This window comes from Physeter macrocephalus, chromosome 7, assembly GCF_002837175.3.
Source record: "Physeter macrocephalus isolate SW-GA chromosome 7, ASM283717v5, whole genome shotgun sequence".
NCBI lineage: Eukaryota > Metazoa > Chordata > Mammalia > Artiodactyla > Physeteridae > Physeter > Physeter macrocephalus.
The window spans coordinates 156,204,744-156,226,185 of NC_041220.1; the positions used below are offsets into that span (position 1 = coordinate 156,204,744).

Below are 21,442 nucleotides of genomic sequence, written 5' to 3' on the forward strand. Positions count from 1 at the left end.
CGAGCCCGGGCCCCGCACCGGGAGAGGCCACAGCAGTGAGAGGCCCGCGCACCGCAAAAAAAAAAAAAAAGAAAAAAAAAAAAAAGAAAGAAAGAATATTACAGTATAGCGATTAGGATCATTTTTGAGATCCCATCCTTCTAATAAGTTTGGGAAAGAGGCCTTGGGCTGGATGTCTACATTGGGAGACAAGCTGGGAGCAGGTAGAGGTGATGGATTTGCAAGGGAGGGTGGGGATTGAGGACCACAGATACTGCAGGCCTGGCCTGCTGGGTGAGAACATGTTCTGATAGCACTGCTCTTGTGTTTGCTTTGCTTTACAGTCAACACTGCTCTGCCCTTGGCCTTGATAAAAGATAAGAGTAACTTGAAAGGAAACAGCACCCTCACCCCTCCCTGAACAACAGCTTGTTTACCTGAAATGGAAAATTCCTTGCAACAGGACCGATTGCCAGGGATTCTCAAGTTGTGAGGTCAAGCTGCGTTTTAACCTGAGTAAAGATCAGGATAAACTGAGACTCGGGTGCCGGTGAAGGCTCCTATTTTCAGTGTTGATTCTTTCCAGTTTTGCTCTTGTTCTTCTCATCTCATGATTCTGTAATGGTTTGGGGATCAAATTTCCACAGCCTGACTACCTACACAAATTCTGCTAGGAAGCTGTTTCTACAGCAAAACCACAATGGATCGATTGAGTCAAAAACTGCTCCATAGAAGGGAATGGAAGCCAGTCAAATCAGGGATTTGGTGTCAAATAAACACAGTAACAGGTTTTTTTGGTTGCTGTGTTTTATTGGAGTAGAGTTGATGTACAATGTTGTGTTAGTTTCAGGTGTACAGCACAGTGATTCAGATTTACATATATATGTGTGTATGTATATGTGTGTGTGTGTGTGTGTGTGTGTATACACACTTTTTCAGATTCTTTTCCCATATAGGTTATTACAGAGTATTGCGTAGAGTTCCCTGTGCTATACAGTAGGTCCTTGTTGGTTATCTATTTTATACATAGTAGTGTGTATATGTTAATCCCAAACTCCTAATTTATCCCTCCCCCCACCTATCTTTCCCCTTTGGTAACCTAAGTTTGTTTTCTAAGTCTGTGAGTCTGTTTCTGTTTTGTGAAGAAGTTCATTTGCATCATTTTTTTTAGATTCTGCATATAAGTGATATCATATAATATTTCTCTTTCTCTGTCTTTGTCAGGGTTTCTGCCTTTACCAAAACTTTTAGCTAATAATAATGTGTTTGCTGAGCCTGACTCCCAAAAGCTGGTGCAACATGATTGAATTCTGAATTTTGTATAACATGGGCTATAATCAAGGTAGAGATCATTAGCAAAAAATAATTAGCTTTGGGGTTAGAAAACTCAATAGAAACATAATAATTAAATTGGCTGTCTGTTTTTATTTTATTGAGAACACTAAGCTATATTGATCTTCTTTCAAACCAGATGCTGATTCATGCAGCCCCTTGCAGATCTTTGCTGAACTGCTTCTAGAAAAGGAATAAACTTGAAAATTCCACCCTAGTATGCTAACAGATTTTGGAAATTCCCAACACTTAGAGCTTCAAAGTGCCTGGCTTGGGGTTCTGAACTCCTCCAAGTGGGAGGAGTCAAGTGGGCGATGCTGATCCTTTAAATATCTGGTGGGTCTCCCAATATGGAGGGAAAATCTAGGAAGAGAACCAGATGGGTGGGCCTCTCACTGTTGCGGCCTCTCGCGTTGCGGAGCACAGGCTCCGGACGCGCAGGCCCAGCGGCCACGGCTCACGGGCCCGGCCGCTCCGCGGCACGTGGGATCTTCCCGGACCGGGGCGCGAACCCCCGTCCTCTGCATCGGCAGGCGGACTCTCAACCACTGCGCCACCAGGGAAGCCTTGTTTCCAGTCTTATAATGAGTAAGAGCATTGGATGCCGGCCGACACAGGAAAGGGAATAGCATTCCTCAGCCTGTGCCTCTGGGGGAAATGCCTGTCTTCCTTTGAATTCAATAGGCAGCTAATGAGTTTTCCATTCCTTCGCCTCTCTCGGAGCTCGGCTCTTGTGTCCACTGGTGGGCGTTTGCAAATATAAAGTGGTTGCGTATACTTCCGCTGTCAAGACTTTCAGGACTTGCACATGGATGGTTGTTTATGAAGGTTTGATTAGATTGCAAAAATAATTTAAAATTCTGTGTGTGTAAAAAGAAAACCTTATTGACGTGAAACCACGGGTGCTGGGAGTGGGTCTGGGCGCCAAATAAGGGTCTTGACTGGCCACAGTTAGGAGAGAGCCTGCGTTGGCAGGAAAGGGAGTTGGTTCCAACCTCTCTCTTTGGTGTTTTCAAGAATCTTCTTTTTTAATAGTGGAAAGGTGCACAGATTATATAGCACAGCAGGTCAAAAGAGTCACCTTTGCCATCTTCTGCAGATCATGAATGTGGGCCATTTTTTTTAAAAAAAAGAGAGAGCGAGAAAGAGACAGAGAGAAAGAGAGAGATTGATTTTGATGTAAGAATACATATAGGAACATAGAGAATAGACTGGTGGTTGCCAAGGAGGAGGGAGGTTGGGGGAGGGATGGAGTGGGAGGTTGGGTTAGCAGATGTAAGCTATTATGTAGAGAATGGATAAACAGCAAGGTCCTACTGTAGAGCACAGGGAACTATATTCAACATCCTGTGACAAACCATAATGGAAAAGAGTATGAAAACAAAAGGTATGTATATGTATAACTGAGTCACTTTGCTGTACAGGAGTAATACAACATTGTAATTCAACTCTACTTCAATTAAAAAATACATTTAAAAAATACATATGAGAAACCATTTTATCCACAAAGCAACTGAATCTGGACCACAGCCATAAAGCACTAGTTAGGCTACTAGAAAGTGATTAGAGCGAGGCAAAAGCGGACTTGAATGCAAGAACTTCAGTCACTTGGACACCCTAGGGTTTGATTCCCTATAGGAAAGTTGCAGAAAACCCATGACCTAAATCTCTGAACTTGGGTATTTCCAAGGAAACCACCAGACTTCCCCACTGTCTTAGATATAGCCCAAGTAATGAAGCACCTGGCAGGCCCCAGAGGCTTTTGTGTAATTAGATCAGTAGCAGTAAAAGCCGTTAGCATTTATCTGTCTCTCCCACCAAGACCCCCTTAGGCTTAGTAACTGTCCAAGTGGAGAGAAGTGGGGGAAACCCCAAGAAACCAAACAAAAACAAACTACTGATGAACCTAGGGTTTTCCTGAAGGCAAATGGCTGAATTCACACCACCAGTGAGACTGAAGGGAGCCCGTTAGTCAGCCTTTACTCAGTGTTGGCACATTCATTCTTGCTGTTTTAATAAAACGTGGGTTGGTAGCAGTAAAATCCTTGTATTTTAATACAATGCAGGTTAGTATTATGGCCTCATTTTACAGATAAAGAAACGGAGGCTCTGAGAGTCATCAGGATTCCTGAAGTGTCAAAGGTTACAAGGCCAGGACTCAAACCCAGGACCCGGGACTCTAGAACATTTGTTGTCTCCTTAGCAGTCACCCCTTAACTAACCCCACTGGGGAAAGATGATTTCACACAGAATTTTTTACAAGTGAAGATGTCGAGGGGGATGAAAATGTGGCCCAAGAGTATCTGAAAGAGAAAACAGCTCACTGGTATGCCAGGTCATGAGATGACCAGGGCGTGAACATGAACCAGTAAACCACAGTGCATATGGGAAAGGCCCAGACGCAACTGACTGCACCATCTGGAAAAGTGGGGAAGCCTAGCAAGAAAGAATGCTGAGCGGAAGAGTGATAGAGGTTTGTGTCAAGCAAAGATCAACATCTCATGTTTCTTTTCACTTTAAGTAGTTATTCTTACTTACGGCCATATCCCTTCTCCCTGAGCTGACACAAGTTTATTGACTGAGTGCAAAACAAGCGGAGAGCCAGTTGGGAACAGACGTTCTTTTTAGACTGAGCCTCTTCTGGTGAGACTCCAGCTTGGGGGCGAAGCTGCGGGATTTCAGTGACAGAGATTGCTTTCTTAGTAAACAACCTGGGAAATTCTTCCTCCTCTTCCTGGTATTCTTCATAGTTTTATCAATGATTTGGAGGTTGGAAAAGAAAACCCTAGATTTTAAAATCACTAGATTTTAAGGTAAGCTTTCTGGAGAGGAGGATGGGCGTGAAGGTGGGTACCTAACAGATTGGAAGACAGGCCAAGAGTTCAAAAGAGATCAGAGGAAGTTGAAAATGAATTCGTAAACACAACAGTACAGCAGATACTTGTTGAATGAGTGTTAAAATGCAAGGCAGTTCTGATGGAGGTGGAGATGGAGAGGCAGGTTATAAAGCAAAAGTTCTATGGATCATTATTATGGCACCTTTGCTTCTGAAATAGACACCTCAGATGTATCATGACAAGCATAAACGTACTTCGTATACACCGGTTCATTGAGTGCCTGTTGGATTAATTCTGTTGAGTTAATTAATTACTTACTCAGTGGGTATGTCTTGATTGGTACATTAGAATGTACTCTTTTTGCATTTCTAGCTTTATTGAGGAGGAATGGACATAACATAAACTGCATGTATTTAACATGTGCAGTATGATGAGTTCTGATTTATACACACACCTGTAAAACCATCTCCGCAATCAAGATGCTGAACGTTACCATCATCCCTAAATATTTCCTCTTACCTGTCTGTAATCCCTCCCCCTCCTCTCTCAGTATCCAGGCAACCACTGACCTGTTTTCTGTTACTATCAATTGTATTTTATAGACTAATTTTATATACATTAAATCATACGGTAGATACTCTGTTAAACCCAGCCTGTTTTACTCAGCATGATTATTTTGAAAGCCATGATGTTTCAAGTGTCACTATTTCATTTCTCTTTGTTCCTGAGTGGTATTTCGTACAGTTTCTTTTTTGAAACTTAGTTGTTACTTCCCTGGGTAGATAAGTCAGTTGACACATTCTTGCTCTGTTTCTTTATTCTATTTTTTTGGTTTGTTTGATTCACCTCACAGACTCAATCAATACTTGTATTATTTAAGGATTTGGTGAAAAAAAATCTCTTCCAGAAGATTCTGTGAGAGGTTATTAATTCATTCACGTATTCAGTCATTCAGCAAAGATCGACTGAGCCTTTACCAGTGTTAAAAGATAAACTGAGTTTAACTGAGCCAAACTTGATTTGATGAGGCAGCACCAAAACAGAAGTGGTCGGGAGCTCTCCACTGACGGCAGCTTAGGGAGAGACTTTTATGGTGAAAAGGCAGAAGCAAAATAAGGAAATGATTGATTGGTTGTAGCTTCAGGCCTAGTTGGCTGTTTGGGGTTGGTTGTCCTTAGGTTTCAACTTGGTAACCTTGAGGCCCTTACAGGCTTAGATTGTGTTTTGCTCATGTAGGCCACCAGGGCATTAAAGCCACCTCCATCTAAGGGCCTCCTTGTTTAATCAGTTCAACACTAGGTGTCACGCACTGTTCTAGGCCCTGGTGATATAGAAATAAAGGAAACAGACGTGAATCCAGCTCTCATGCCCTTATATTCTAATGAGAGGAGATGGACCTTTTGCATTTTTCAGCTTCACTGAGGAGCTATTGAGTGTCCTGCGCATTTTGATCCTCATTTTCCTTTTTTATAAGCACAATTAAACATTTTAGAGTACGTTAGAAGTTAACACGTGCACATTGGAAATCACAGAACAAGGTAAAATGTCATCAGACACCCCCCTAACGATGCAGCACAGATCGGGACCGGCTTCCATACACTGCACGGAAGGTAGACTTTGGTGTGATTTTCTCCGTCAGTCTCACAAGATTCCATGGAAATCAACTTTCCAATAGGACTTAAAAACCAAACCAAACCAAACCAAACTAAGGCTGCCTTAAATGGCCAGGAGTCGGAGAATGTGATCTCTGCATTGGAACTGCCCGCAGGTATGCAGCTTTTGTGTCCACCTGGAGGAGAGAGGAGAGACGGGGCTCGCCGTTGTCTCCTTCCCCAAGTGTGGGAATCAAGCCAGAGCATTTTACTTGTTTTTTTTTGTTTTTTTTGCGGTACGCGGGCCTCTCACTGCCGTGGCCTCTCCCGTTGCGGAGCACAGGCTCCGGACGCGCAGGCTCAGCGGCCGTGGCTCCCGGGCCCAGCCGCTCCGCGGCACGTGGGATCCTCCCGGACCGGGGCGCGAACCCGCGTCCCCCGCATCGGCAGGCGGACTCTCAACCACTGCGCCACCAGGGAAGCCCAAGCCAGAGCATTTTAAATGGGGGGAACACTCTCCAAAAACTCAAAGTTGGTCACGCTATGTTAGTAAACGTCCCATTTCAGTTCCGGATGTAAACCTGGACCCAGGAATGTGTGTGCTTCGTTTATTTGGTTTGCGGGGAGGAGAGACAAGGCAGAGCAAACAGAGTTGGGCCAAGCCAGATCAGGGCCCCAAATCCATAACCAAAGAATGCCGGACTCTTTCCCCAGCTGCAGAAAGGTTTTCGCATTGAAGCTTAGGAAGGTTTAAGGGAGGAAGGTTAGGAGAGCCTTTCTGTAACCAGAAGAGGAGAACCTTCGATGACTCCCTGCAGCACTTTGATTCCAGCGCCATCTGGCACCCATCCAAGGCAACCTGAACTTTCTGAGAAACTTGACTTCCTGTTCCCACCACCTCTGCAGGCTGGAGGACTGGGGTGACTAAGGTGGGGTGTAGGGCTGCAGGTTAGTTTCAAAGCAGGGTGTGGGAACTCTGCTCCGACGCGCTTAGCAAGTCTCCCAGCAGCAACTGTAAAAATGAAACCTTGAGCTCTAGAAGCTTCGTTGTTTCAACATCAGACTTCACTCACGCGATTCTTAAAGATCTTTGGGGAAGACTTTAAAACGTAAAACTATCGACTTCTTAAAATCTAGAGGGTGCCTTACCAGCACCTAGCTCAACTCATATTTTACAAAAGAAGCCACGCAGAGGTGAGAGCTATTAAGTGACATTGGTGGGGGGCGGAGGGGAATATGGGAACAGGGTCCATGCTTCCTGACTCTGAATGTGGTGCAGTTTCCTCCAAGGATTATAGGAAAGTGCGATTCCAAATACGAGGCCTTGGAGAGTTTTACCATATGTAAGTTATACCTCACCACCTGACTTTAAAAAAAAAAAAAGTGTATGTCATCCAGGCCTCCCCTCGAACCTGAGTCTGTTTGACTCAGAGCCTGGGTGTTCCTGCGTTTTGCCTCTCAGTAGCATTGCTGTCACTACAGTGAATCCACAGTCCTTTTGTGTTTTTTGTTTGAGGAGGAAGCTGAGGATTGATGGGGATATACAGGACGAAGGCATTAACCATGGCAATTCGAATTTCACTTCCCCATGATATGAATCAGTCTCCCCCTAGAGGGGCCGTTATATGCGGGCCACTCCCTGCTTGGGGTTCAGGATAGAAAAACAAAACAGGGCTGGCCCCATGATGGGAAAGGGACATTTGGTATTCTTGTTCGCTTCCTGGCCAATTACAAAGTGTTAATGACATTCAAAGGAAACCTGTCTCCCTCAGTGATCTACAAATAAGGAAGGGCAACAGAAGGTGAGCCAAAGAAAAGACAGGGTCCTCCAGGGAAGTGCAGAGCAAAACCAGTCAGCCCCAATAATCACCAGAGGGAAAAGCATCCTAATTTACAAAGGAAATAGACATCCCAGTAAATTGGAAAAGCAGCGCAGGCTGAAATCAAGTGGGAAGGAGAGCTCTTAAACTAACCATAGCTGCTTTTTAAACCTCAAGGATCTGTTACTGCGAACCATTTCGCAAACAAGGTGATAGAATGAATGGTAGTCTCCTTAACATCCATAGTAAACACGTAAACATGCAATACAAATAATGTGTGTAAGAGGAGTTAGGAAACAAGAGAACAGATAGAGACAATAAAGCTTTTTAACTTTTAATGGTCAATGGTAACAGAAAACGTTCTTCGATGACATTCTTTAGGAAGGTCAACGTAAAATTTTGTTTTGTTCCTTATGAACACTTTTTAAAAAAATATTTATTTATTTTGGTTGCGCTGGGTCTCATTTGTGGCAGGCGGGCTCCTTGGTTGTGGCTTGAGGGCTCCTTAGTTGTGGCATGTGGGCTCCTTAGTTGTGGCACGTGGGCTCCTTAGTTGTGGCATGTGCACTCTTAGTTGCGGCCTGCATGTGGGATCCAGTTCCCCGACCAGGGATCGAACCTGGGCCCCCTGCATTGGGAGCATGGAGTCTTAACCACCGTGCCACCAGGGAAGTCCCCCTTATGAACCTTCTTGATGAATTTGGCTCTGGTGGTTAAAATGATATTAAATTCAATATCGCAAATTTTTCCTTTGAGAGCATAGGCTTGCTGCTCAGGATCAATTAATTTTGATCCTTCCTACAGTTTTGGTTTTTATCAGCTGTAAGTCTTGGCTTTCTGGGGGCTGAATCTTTTTACTCCCCAGCACTCTGAACTGACCTCCACTCCCAGCCAGTACTGCAATAGCTGAGCGGATGGGTTCAGCAACTTCTGAATTTTCCTTTTGGAAATTGCTGTGTATTTGATGACACCTATTCAATAGCTCTCCAGTCTCTTTTAAGAGTTGTTCATTTGTTTTCTCTTTTCTGCTGCTTTAGCCTTTCTCATCTCCACTTTGCTCTGTGGGCATTTTTGCCTGTTAGATGGCTTCTTTAAACACAGGATTGGGACTTCCCTGGTGGTCCAGTGGTTAAGGCTCTGCGCTCCCAGTGCAGGGGGCCCGGGTTCAATCCCTGGTCAGGGAACTAGGTACCACATGCCACAACTAAAAGATCCCACATGCCACAACGAAGATCCCACGCGCTGCAATTAAGACCTGGTGCAGCCAAACAAACAAATAAATAAATAAATATTAAATAAATAAATAAATAAACACAGGATCAAGATATGTTCCAGGGGGGGCTTCCCTGGTGGCGCAGTGGTTGCGCGTCCGCCTGCCGATGCAGGGCAACCGGGCCGATGCAGGGGACGCGGGTTCGCGCCCCGGTCCGGGAGGATCCCACGTGCCGCGGAGCGGCTGGGCCCGTGAGCCGTGGCCGCTGGGCCTGCGCGTCCGGAGCCTGTGCTCCGCAACGGGAGAGGCCACAACAGAGGGAGGCCCGCGTACCGCAAAAAAAAAAAAAAAAAAAAAAAGATATGTTCCAGGGATGTCTTAGGCAACAGTTTCTGGACATTCACGTTCATGAAAAGAGGGGTCAAAAGATTATGAAGGGTGTTCAGCATGACTGGGATGAATGAAAATAATCACCTGGTTTGAGGCCTGGTAGCTTTAAGGTATCTATAAGGATATATTAATTCTCTGCTTTTAGAAATTCTCTAGTTCTAGAAATGATTCACAAATCTTGGAAGGGCTTGAGTACCAGGTTGGAGGACCTGCCACAGACTCAGGGCGCTTCATTTTGTCCTTTCCTACTTTGTTCACTCACTCCGGGCGTGACATGATTCTCTAGTGAATCTGCGAAGCTGAACGCTTGCCCAACCAATGGCTTGCAGGGGCTTGGAGCAGGCAGAATGTTCTAGGAGACGTGCTCTCTGTCTGCAACTCGGGTTTGCTTCAGCCTGGTGATGAGTTTACCGTGATATGAACTGCATTGCTTCAGGAGGAAACAAAGAACAGGAAACCACAACAGGGGCACCCAGAGCTCACCTTTTGCCCTGCCTGTCTCCTGGGCACGTCTCCTTCACTTGCTCTTTCAGTGAGGAGCCCTTCCCCAACCCGTGGTGATCCTCTGCCTGCACCTTCACTGGAGCCTGGAGAGCACAGCCACAGGGCTCTGGTGGCTGAGGGTGCCCCCTACCATCTCATGTCATGCAGGAAGAAGCAACCAACCTGAGGCCCCTTAGCTGCAGACCTAAACCCATTTCTTCTGCTAAGAAACTCTCAAAATCCTTTTCCACCTTCTAGACCAGCAATGCTAAGGATGGATTTGAATCTCTCCAGGCCTTTTGTACTCCACTGGGCAAAGTGTCTGTTCTGCCTAAAATGATGGGCTCGGAAATGTGAGAGTCCCTAGCCCCAGAGATCAGGAACGATCATGTCTACGGCTCTTTCCCCATCTCCATGTGGGTCCCCAAGACTGCGCCCATGCCTCCTTTGTCACTGTCCACTCCTAGCACTTGGACTCCCTTGCTCATCCCAGAAAAGCCCCACTCCCATGGCAACACAGGTTCCAGCCCTAAGCACAGGCACAGTGGCACCCTGGGAAGTTCTGCCCCAACCTGAAACTCAACCTCTACACTTTTGTGCCAAGATTTGTCTCGACAGGATCATTTCCCTTGCTGGGTGGGAAGCCATCTTCCGCCTTCAAGTCAGCCCACCTTTGTATCCGGGAGTTCTCAGTAACCCCAAGGGAATCCCAGCCTCCTGACACTAAACCCCACCAGCTTGTCCCATTTCCCCACCATCCACTTGACGCCCCAATTAGCCATTGAGACATCTTGGACAATTTCAAGCCATAATGGCCTCAGGCTTCGCTCTGTTTCAAGCTACAGATGTGGAACAGTTAAGAAAGAAGAAAAATCTTCCTGATTGCTTTGTGCAACCATTCTTACTCTTTTATAGCCCATATGGAGAAATACAATTTACAAATGCCTCATCAAGGAGTTTGGCTTAAAATGGTATTCCAGGCCTGTTCTGTAATCAGAAAAACACACACACACACCAACGAGCGGTATTCAGCTAAGAATTCAATGCCAGCTCATTTTTTCTTTAAAGGAATGTCACATCAAGGAAGAATTCTCTGCCACAAAGCAGGATGAGATGTCAGTTGGAGACAAATGAGGATTACAGAGCTACTTCTCTGGCACAGCCGCCTAGAAATAACCAAAAAAAGGATTCTGCAGCGTTTGACAGGCACAAAGCCTTTTTTTTTTTAAGAACTCCAAGGGTCCAAGCTAGAAAACCCTGAAGAAATTCTTCTCACTTCTCGGATGGGGCAATTTATCTCTTTTCTCAGCTGGAGTATTTGTGAGCTGTCTCTCAGAAACAACTCAGTACGAAAATCTTTAAGGCTTTGTAAAGGGAGGAAGTGTATTTGAGGCAACGCTGGTTTAAGGAAGCTGAAACGCTTGAAAATGCATTTTTCACGCAGGTTTTGTGAGCTAACCAAAGCGTTTAGGACGCACATGGTCACTTCAGTTTTTTTTTTTCCACTAGAGGGTTATCTGCAAAGACCACAGGAAATGTTTAAGCAAATTTAAAGGCTATTTCTCAAGGGTTATTAGAATAAGTACAGTAATTTAGTGACTTGGTTTCTAACAACTCAAGGCCTGACTCCTCCCACGCCCAACATCGTTCTCCACATGGTTATGTGAATTGGCCAACAAATAATAATAATGCTGGCTAACAAATTAGGAATGGCTTTTTAAAACGCTCACTCTTTTATCGCACTCATTGAGAATAAACTTCAAAAAATGTACAACTTGGATTAGTAGACAGACAGAGGGACAGACGGATGGATGGATAAGCAAGTATAGCAAAATGTCAATGGTGGAATCTGGGTGGTGGGAACATGGGTGTTCTCTAGAAAATTCTTTCCACCTGGTATTATGTTTGAAATTTTTAATAAGAAGTGTTAGAAAAAACCTACCGCTCATTTTGAGAACATCTAGAAGTCTTAGATGTGCCTATGGGGCTAAAGGCTGGGAACATCCATGCTCTGTAGCCTGAATTAGTGATTTAAGCTCTGAAGGCCAAGCAAACATGGCCGATTTATCATACGGGGCTGGTAGTGCAGGAGATGGAGGTTTCACTCCCAATAATCCTCTAGGTGCTTGAGTGTTTTGTGTTCATTTAAATTTCTGCATTTTCTCCAATTCTTAGGCTCTTGGCAAAAGTTGTGGTGTTTGTTTGTTTGTTTGTTTTTACCAAGTCTCTCTCTTTTTTGCCCCGAAAGCACACAACTTTTTATTGAAGTATAGTTGATTTACAATGTTGTGTTAGTTTCAGGTGTACAGCAAATTGGTTCAGTTATACATATATACGTATAACTGAGTCAATATAGTGTGTGTGTGTGTGTGTGTGTGTCCTTTTTCTGATTCTCTTCCATTATAGGTTATTACAAGATACTAAATATAGTTCCCTGAGCTATAAGTAGGTCCTTGTTTATTTTATATATAGTAGTGTGTATCTGTTAATCTCAAACTCCTAATTGATCCCTCCCCACCTGGGCAAAAGTTTTTACTAGAATGCCACAGCACATTTTAGGCTCTGGCTATTTAAGGATAAACGTCTGCGTTCACCTCTTTCAGAAAGCCTCCTCTCCCTGACACCCCTCCCTGACTGATGCCCCTCTTCCGTGTGCTTCTTTGGGCAAACTCTGTCAGGGCCCTTCTCAGTGGGCTTTTCAGGAGTCTCTCCAGCTAGTAGATTAGAATTCCCTGGAGGGCAAGAACAGTCTTGGTCAACTTTGCTTCTCCAGCGCGCACTGCACGGCTGGCCCATCGTGGGCCATCGGCAAATGCTGCCTTTGTCTGTAGGTGGATGAGTGCTGTGTATTCATATAGGGGCGCAGGCCCAGGCTTTCCCATCAAATGGCAGAGTTAACCCACCCAGTCCTGAGAATGGCACGTCTGCTTAGAGCAGAGGGTCCCCACATCGCTGTCCCCTGGAATCTCTGGGGGAATGCCAAATCACACTGCTGCCTCCGTCCTACCTGCTGAGTTTCTGATTAACTGAGCTGGCATGTTTCCTGGGCCTCAGGACGTTAAAATCTCCCCAGGGACAGAAATGGGCCGGCTGCACCGAGAACCCCTGGGTTGGGGCTTTTGGGGCTACCAGATAGTTTCACTTACTCTCTGTCATTTGATTCTCAGGACGGTCTAACAGGTCACCAGGGCAGTGGGTCCCAACTGGGGCCGATTTTGCCCTCCAGGGGACAGATGCCAGTGTCTGGAGGCTTTTTTCGGTGTCACATCTGGGAGTGAGAGCACCTAGTGGGTAGAGCCCAGGGATGCTGCTAAACATCCTGCAGTGCACAGGACCGTCCCCCTCAAAGAATGACCTGGCCCAGGTGCCACTAGGGCTGAGATGGAGCCACCCTGGTCTACGGTAACCTGCGTCCAGCACCGGCATCGTAGACTCATTCCTTTGCTGCTATTCCTCCGCGCACGCCGTGCCCCTGCCCCAGATGAGACAGACGGCTGCGCAGCCGTTGGTTCCAAAGTATGTCTGAGTCAACTGTTGGCGTTACAGGTGGGATTGTCTCCAACGAATGAGAGAGCTGACATGTGACGCGTGTGCCCTTTGTGCCAGGCCCTTCCTCCCAGGGCCACCTGCTTCTCCTGGGAGCCAGAGGTTCTAAATGCAAAAACTCAATTCATTCCACGCGTCACACACTTCATGAAGGGTGTGAGCTCCACGTTTTAAAGACAACAAGTTGCCTCCGCTCCCCAGTAGGTCTGTGTTGTCTTAGTATAAAATGAATAATCTCCCGTGTTTCAAAAACCCCTTTGTTTGAGAAACTCGGACCTACAACGTTCTTCATCTTCCCTGCTCTCGCGGAATGGAATTGAGGTGCCATGTAAGCCTAATCGTTAGCAAGGCACACTGATTCCCCTTCCTTGTAATCCCATCCTCCTCCATCCCACTAGGAATCCAAAAAATGCCTTTTAGGGCAAAGTCTAAATCTCTTTTGCATTTTCGGAGCCACTTCTTGTCTTTATTATTATGGTCTATTAATACAGTGTTAAATGTCACAGTTAAAATAGAAGGTACAGTACTTACGGCTGTATTGCCGGACCTAGCACAATTCCTGGCATAAGGTTTATGCTTAATAAGTGTTGGCTGGATGAAACCGTGAAGTAATTGAATGAAACAGACGCAACGAATTCAAGTGATGTATGGAATGGAATAGCCAGAGTGTTTGTTTGAGATTGATGCCTTCTCTAGTGGTTGCAGAAAGAGGTGATAACTGGCTTTCATTTTATTATTAAAGCGTGAATAAAGCATATCAATATTTATTTTCTCAGGGAACCCTTAGCATTGTTGGTGGGAATGTAAGTTGGTGCATCCATTATGGAAACAGTCTAGAGATTCCTCAAAAAATTAAACATAGAACTAACATATGATCCAGCAATCCCATTTCTAGCTGTTTAGCCAAAGGAAATGAAATAAGGCTCTGGAAGAGATATCTGCCCCCCGTGTTCATTGCAGCACAATTCAGAATAGCCGAGAAATGGAAACAATCTAAATGTCCATTGATGGACGAATGGATAAACAAAATGTGATATATATATATTCATATATCTATACGAATATATATATATGAATATTATTCAGCCTTAAAAAAGAAGGAAATGGTGCCATTTGAGACAACATGGATGAAACTAGAGGACATAATGTTAAGTGAGATAAGCCAGACACAGAAAGATAAATACTGCATGATCTCACTTATATATGAAATCTAAAAAAGTTAAACTTACAGAAGCAGAGAGTAGAATGGTGGCTGCCAGGGGATGGGTGTTAGGAGAAAGGAGGAGATGTTGGTCAAAGGGTACAGAGTTTCAGTTACGTAGGATGAATAAGTTCTGAGAATCTAATGTACAGCTTGGTGACCATAGTTAATAATACTGTATTGTATACTTATAACTTGCTGAATAGATCTCAATTGTTTTCAACACAAAAAACAAAGAAAAAAAACACAGTAGTAATTGTGAGGTGATGGAAATATTACTTAGCTTGATGTGGCAATCATTTCACAATGTATATGTATATCAAAACATCATATTGTATTCCTTAATATATACAGTTTGTATTTGTCAGTTATAAAGCTGGAAAAAAAAAGAAATGACTTACAGCATCATCAGAATGCTGATTTACTTCTATCATTAATAGTTTTAATGTATTAAAAAACGATTTTCTCATCCTGATATCAGTATCTCAGTGTCACCAAATATTATATGAAGTGAATGAATATAATCCCGATATTCATATTAACATTTCCTGTTGGCAGACATTCATGACATTTTTCTTTTTTTTTTTTGCGGTACGCGGGCCTCCCACTGTTGTGGCCTCTCCCGTTGCGGAGCACAGGCTCCGGTCGCGCAGGCTCAGCGGCCACGGCTCACGGGCCCAGCCGCTCCGCGGCACGTGGGATCCTCCCGGACCGGGGCACGAACCCGCGTCCCCTGCATTGGCAGGCGGACCCCCAACCACTGCGCCACCAGGGAAGCCCTGCATTTTTCTTTAAAAGAAGGATAAACAGTTTAAAACAGGAAATATCTGACATGATTAGGTTTTTTTAAAAGAACTTTTGTGCTTTTATGAACATCTGACAAACATCCCCAGGAGCAATTTTTCCATTAGGCACAGAGCTGAGGGCCCACAAAATTATTTCAGTTTCTTCTAAAAATCGGAAGGAAAAAAATTAATATAATCCAGCCTGGATCGTACTTGCCTTCATACCAACGTAGTCATAAAATATAATTTTTAATATTTTTTTTGTTGAGGAAGGAGTTCGTGAAGGGCCACATGCCTACAGCCCATGAAAGTTGTCCAGTGATCTGGGATATCACCTCCCTACACTCCAATACTCTACTCTTTTCAAGTAAAAAGTTGTTTTTCTCACTAGCTTCTGATTTCCGTTTTTCAGAGAGTTTCATTCGATTGTCTGAATGACTATCTGGGTCTTTCAGTGGAGGGTGATTGACATCTGAGGACATTTACGTCCATGTGATTCACAGCTGAGGACATTTACATCCATGGACTGACTCGGAGTGGGGGAGGGGAGAGGCAATATATGAAGTGAGAATATACCAGCTTGCAGGTCAAAGGTGAGGGGTCAAAGAGGACTCCATGATTCTCAGCTCAGGGATGGGGGTAGATGAAGGTGCAGTTATCTAAGAGATCTCAAATACCATGAGAGAGGAGATGGTTGATAGATGTCAGGGAGAATGAGCTGGAAAATGGCTAAGGCTGACCCTGGCAGAGATGGAGGAAAAGGAAACAGCACTACAGACCATGACGCAGCAGCCAGAGGCGGGAGGACAAGCCAGAGAGCTGGGTCCAGAGTTCTAGAGAGGACTGAGTTCTAAGAGTTATAGAGAGGTCAGTCAATTCAAAGACCTCAGAGAGGTCAAGGAGGTTGAGACTTGGATGGCCACCCCCAGCTTTGACCATCCGGAGGTCACCAGAGGTCTTTGCTTGCTAGTTTCTGAAGGGCTGTGTAGGGAGTAGTCAGATTGCAGTGGATAGATGATACCGAGAAAGAGAGGGAAAGAGAGTTCCTCCCTCTAGGGCCAGGACAGTTTGGAAAAGAAGCCAGTGCCAGGGAGGAAGAGAGCGTGCTGGTGTTTTAACCTCTGTCTCTCAAAAGTACACTTTAAGAGAGAATGAAGTATCAATATAATCATCTGGATCAGGGGTCAGCAGGCTATGGCTCAGAGACCAACTCCAGCCTGCCGCCACCTATGTGTGTAAATAAAGTTTTATTGGAACACAGCCATGCCCATTTGTTTATGTATTGTCTGTGGCTGCTTTCGTGGTACAAGGGCAGAGTGGAGTAGTTGCGACAGAGGCCGTCTGGCCAGAAAAACTGAAAATGTTTACATCAGGCCCTTTACAGAAAGTTTGTCAACCCTTGTTCTAGGTCAACTTCCTCGATGTAAAGATGAAGAAACAGACACTCCATTACATTTCTGTACCCATCTGCTGTCTTGTTCTGACAAAGCGGAAATGCCTCCTGGAATGATTGATTACCTAGTACAGCCCTCATCATCCACTGAATTTCCACTCTCACTGAGGCAGATTTTCCTCCCCATTCTAGCGACAGATGGAAACTAGAGCCAAAGCCATGTCTGGCCTCTGTACGGGCCTCATTTCAGGAATGTTTCTTGGGTACATTAATGAGCAGAAGTGACTTAGCTTCAGAGTTGTTTCTGAAAACATGGAGATTTAAGTGAAAAGGAAATACTTTTGTTTCTGCCTCCATCATTTAGTGTGAATCAGAGTTAACAGCTCACAGCCAGGTTGCCAGTTCACAAGAAAGGATGAGGTTGCCAGAAAATCAAAATCACACAGTTTCCTGTTTCTGAAGATGATTTCAACAATGTCACTGAGGGTTTCAAAGACAGCAATGGCTGTTTGCCAGAGCCAGACCAGCTCCAAGGGCTTTTGTTTGCATTATTGTTTGATGGGTCAACACACCCGCACCATTGTGTTCCTGTGTCCGCTCCCCACCCCGACTATTTTTTTATTATGCATTAAGTTTCCTGCTGAAAATTGAATTTCCCAATTTCCTCTTTGTTGATCCAAGCAACCGATTATAGAGAAATTAGAAACGATTTGAGACACTCAGGGATTTTTTGAGCTTACAATTGGCTATACACAAAGATGGTGGAACAATAGTTTTGAAAAAGGAAAGATATGTATACTGATTTTTCAATCAATATTTACATGTCTTGGCATCACAATTCCTCCCATTCACCCCATTTGAACAGGGAAAGGTGCCTCTTCCTGGCGCTGTAATCTCCTTCTCCCATCATCTTCCTCCCAGCTCATCCCCACACATCCCCCACACTATTTTAAAATCATGGTGCTGGACCCATGTAGGCCCTGTCATGGAGGCTCCAAGGCCAAAGCCACTCTCCCAGGCTACCTAGCATGTCATTGCCATCTACACTCAAAGCTTCAGCTTTGGCATGGTTGAAAATTCTTCCAAGTAATGTCTAAGAGGGACAGTTTTTTTTTTTTTCTGGGGTGAGGGTGCTATACCAACCCAGAGGGACACAGTAGATTTTTGATGACATCTTTCAGTACAGAATGTGCGTAGGGCAGCCGTGGAAGGATTGGAAGACTCGCTGACCAGAGGAGCCCCCAAGATTACTTTATGTGACCTCAAACTGCTAAAGAAATGATGAAATTGTCCCAGTGTCCTGAGCTTTGGGTTCAGATCCATGGGAACATGATAGACTTGAATGGTTGGACCTCTGACCACCGCAAATGAAAATCAGACTCGAAGAAGGTTAAGAGGTTCTAGAGTCTCTTTGGGAAGTAGGGGCTTTAGGCCTGGATCCAGTGCCTTGAAGGTTTCCCTTGGGTACCATTTTGGATATGGTGACCACATTGTCTGAATTAAATGCAGGAGGCATGAACAAATATCCATAGACATGGACAAATATCTGTAGAGTATCTGAAGCACTGTTGCCTCCAAACCAAGATGGCCTTTTCCAGGCTACATCATTTCTGTAATTTGTCACTCTCAAGTCTCCTATGAGACGAGTGTTTTCTTGGGCCTGGTTATCCCAGTCTAGGTTGACGATCAAGATCCATGCACCTCAGAAACAAGATCCAGGGTCTGTGATGTCACACAGGTGGCCTCAAGGGCAGGACAGAGTGCTCTAGCCATCTCGCTCTAGGGTAAAGGCATGCAACCCCCGTATTGCAATGAAGTGGCCTCCTATCTGAAAGTCATTGAGCTTGAGCTGAAATAGAATGATTGCCAGAGTTATGGCGCTCAGCCTCCTCGTTCCTTGCTAAATATCCATCAACCAGAATATAAGTAATCATTTATCGGCCCCCAGTGACATTTTAGTTAAGAAAATTTTTCTGTATTTACCTAAGGCCATCCCAGAAATGGTTTGTTTGTTTGTTTGTTTGTTTATTTATGGCAGTGTTGGGTCTTCGTTTCTGTGTGAGGGCTTTCTCTAGATGTGGCAAGCGGGGGCCACTCTTAATCGCGGTACGCGGGCCTCTCACTATCGCGGTCTCTCTTGTTGCGGAGCACAGGCTCCAGACGCGCAGGCTCAGTAGTTGTGGCTCACGGGCCCAGTTGCTCCGCGGCATGTGGGATCTTCCCAGACCAGGGCTCGAACCCGTGTCCGCTGCATTGGCAGGCAGATTCTCAGCCACTGCGCCACCAGGGAAGCCCCCAGAAATGGTTTTTTAAAAGTGCTTTATTCATAGACATTTGCTGTCCTCTTTATGATTTAAAATAATTGATCATTAGTCATTTAGACTTAATCAGTGTTGATTATTGAACCGTCTCTGCATCACCAGTGTTCTCTGTTCAAATTTCGGGTGAGTCAGGATTCATCAACACACTTGAACTTTGAACCTATATGAGTTCATGAATGCAAAAGGAACTGTGACGCAGAGATAATCTTTGGCCGTTCAATTCACCATAGCAATTACTGGGATAATCTTTCTTTATTAATTTAATTTTTATTTTATATTAGAGTATAGTTGATTTACAATGTTGTGTTAGTTTCAGGTGTACAGCAAAGTGATTCAGTTATACATATGTACATGATTTACAATGTTGTGTTAGTTTCAGGGGTACAGCAAAGTGATTCAGTTATACATATGTACATATATCCATTCTTTTTCAGATTATTTTCCCATATAGGTTATTACAGAATATTGAGTAGACTTCCCTGTGCTATACAGTAGATCCTTGTTGATTATCTGTTTTATATATACTAGTGTGTATATGTTAATCCCAAATTCCTAATTTATCCCTCCCCCCCACCTTTCCCCTTTGGTATGTGATAATCTTAAAACATCATAGAGAGGACCTTCAAGATGGTGGAGGAGTAAGATGTGGCGATCACCTTCCTCCCCACAAATACATAAAAAATGCATCTACATGTGGAACACCTCCTACAGAACACCTACTGAACGCTAGCAGAAGACCTCAGACTTCCCAAAAGGCAAGAACCTCCGCACATAACTGGGTAGGGCAAAAGAAAAAAGAAAAAACAGAGACAAAAGAATAGGGACGGGACCTGCACCTCTGGGAGGGAGCTGTGAAGGAGGAAATGTTTCCACACAGTAGGAAGCCCCTTCACTGGCGGAGATGGCAGGTGGCAGAGGGGGGAAGCTTCAGAGCCGCGGAGGAGAGCGCAGCAACAGGGGTGCGGAGGGCAAAGCGGAGAGATTCCCGCAGAGGATCGGTGCCGAGCAGCACTCACCAGCCCGAGAGGCTTGTCTGCTCACCCGCTGGGGCGGGTGGTGGCTGGGAGCTGAGGCTAAGGCTTTAGAGTTCAGATCTCAGTGAGAAGACTGGAGTTGGCTGCGTGAACACAGCCTGAAGGGGGCTAGTGCACCACAGCTAGCCGGGAGAGAGTCCAGGAAAAAATCTGGAACTGCCTAAGAGTCAAGAGACCATTGTTTTGGGGTGCGCTAGGAGAGGAGATTCAGAACACCGCCTAAATGAGCTTCAGAGATGAGTGCAGACACCAGAGATGGGCATAAAATGCCAAGGCTGCTGCTGCCGCCACCAAGAATCCTGTGTGCAAGCACAGGTCACTCTCCACACCTCCCCTCCCGGGAGCCTCTGCAGCCCACCACTGCCAAGGTCCCGTGATCCAGGGACAATTTCCCCAGGAAAACACATGGCGCGCCTCAGGCTGTTGCAATGTCACACTGGTCTCGGCCGCCGCAGGCTCGCCCAGCATTCCATAACCCTCCCTCTCCCTAGCCTGAGTGAGCCAGAGCCCCCTAATCAGCTGCTACTTTAACCCCCTCCTCTCTGGGTGAAGAACAGACACCAGAGGGTGACCTACATGTAGAGGAGGGGCCGAATCCAAAGCTGAACCCCAGGAGCTGTGTGAGCAAAGAAGACAAAAGGAATTTCCTCCATGCAGCCTCAGGAGCCTCGGATTAAATCTCCACAATCAACTCGTTGTACCCTGCATCTGTGGAATACCTGAATAGACAACAAATCATCCCAAAATTGAAGCGGTGGACTTTGGGGGCAACTGCAGACAATCAACTCGTTGTACCCTGCATCTGTGGAATACCTGAATAGACAACAAATCATCCCAAAATTGAAGCGGTGGACTTCGGGGGCAACTGCAGACTTGGGGTTTGCTGTATGCGACTGACTAGTTTCTGATTTTTATGTTTATCTCAGTATAGTTTTTAGTGCTTGTTATCATTGGTGGATTTGTTTCTTGGTTTGGTTCTCTTCTTTTTATTTTTTATTACTTAAAAATTTTATTATTTTTTAAAAATAATATATTTTTTAATTATTTATTTTAATAACTTTATTTCATTTTATTTTTCTTTCTCTCTTTTTTTTCTCCCTTTTCTTCTGAGCCGTGTGGCTGACAGGGTCTTGGTGCTCCGGCTGGGTGTCAGGCCTGAGACTCTGAGGTGGGAGAGCCAAGTTCAGGACACTGGACCACCAGAGACCTCCCAGCGCCACGTAATATCAATCGGCGAGAGCTCTCCCAGAGATCTCCGTCTCAATGCTAAGACCCAGCTCCACTCAACGACCAGCAAGCTCCAGTGCTGGACACTCCATGCCAAACAACTAGCAAGACAAAAACACAACCCCACCCATTAGCAGAGAGGCTGCCTAAAATCCTACTAAGTTCACAGACACTCGAAAACACACCACTGGACACAGTCCTGCCCGCCAGAAAGACAAGATCCAGCCTCATCCACCAGAACACAGGCACCAGTCCCCTCCACCAGGAAGCCTACACAACCCACTGAACC

At 45.1% G+C, this 21,442-nt stretch overlaps 1 long non-coding RNA gene across 1 annotated transcript in view; it reads left to right on the forward strand.

The window, feature by feature from the left end:
• Positions 1-21,093, forward strand: part of LOC112062071 (uncharacterized) — a 70,358-nt gene extending 49,265 nt beyond the window's left edge. The window contains exon 4 of the long non-coding RNA XR_002890526.3: positions 21,038-21,093. This is a non-coding gene — a long non-coding RNA (uncharacterized lncRNA). The remainder of the gene's footprint in view (positions 1-21,037) is intronic.
• Positions 21,094-21,442: the final 349 nt, after the last annotated feature.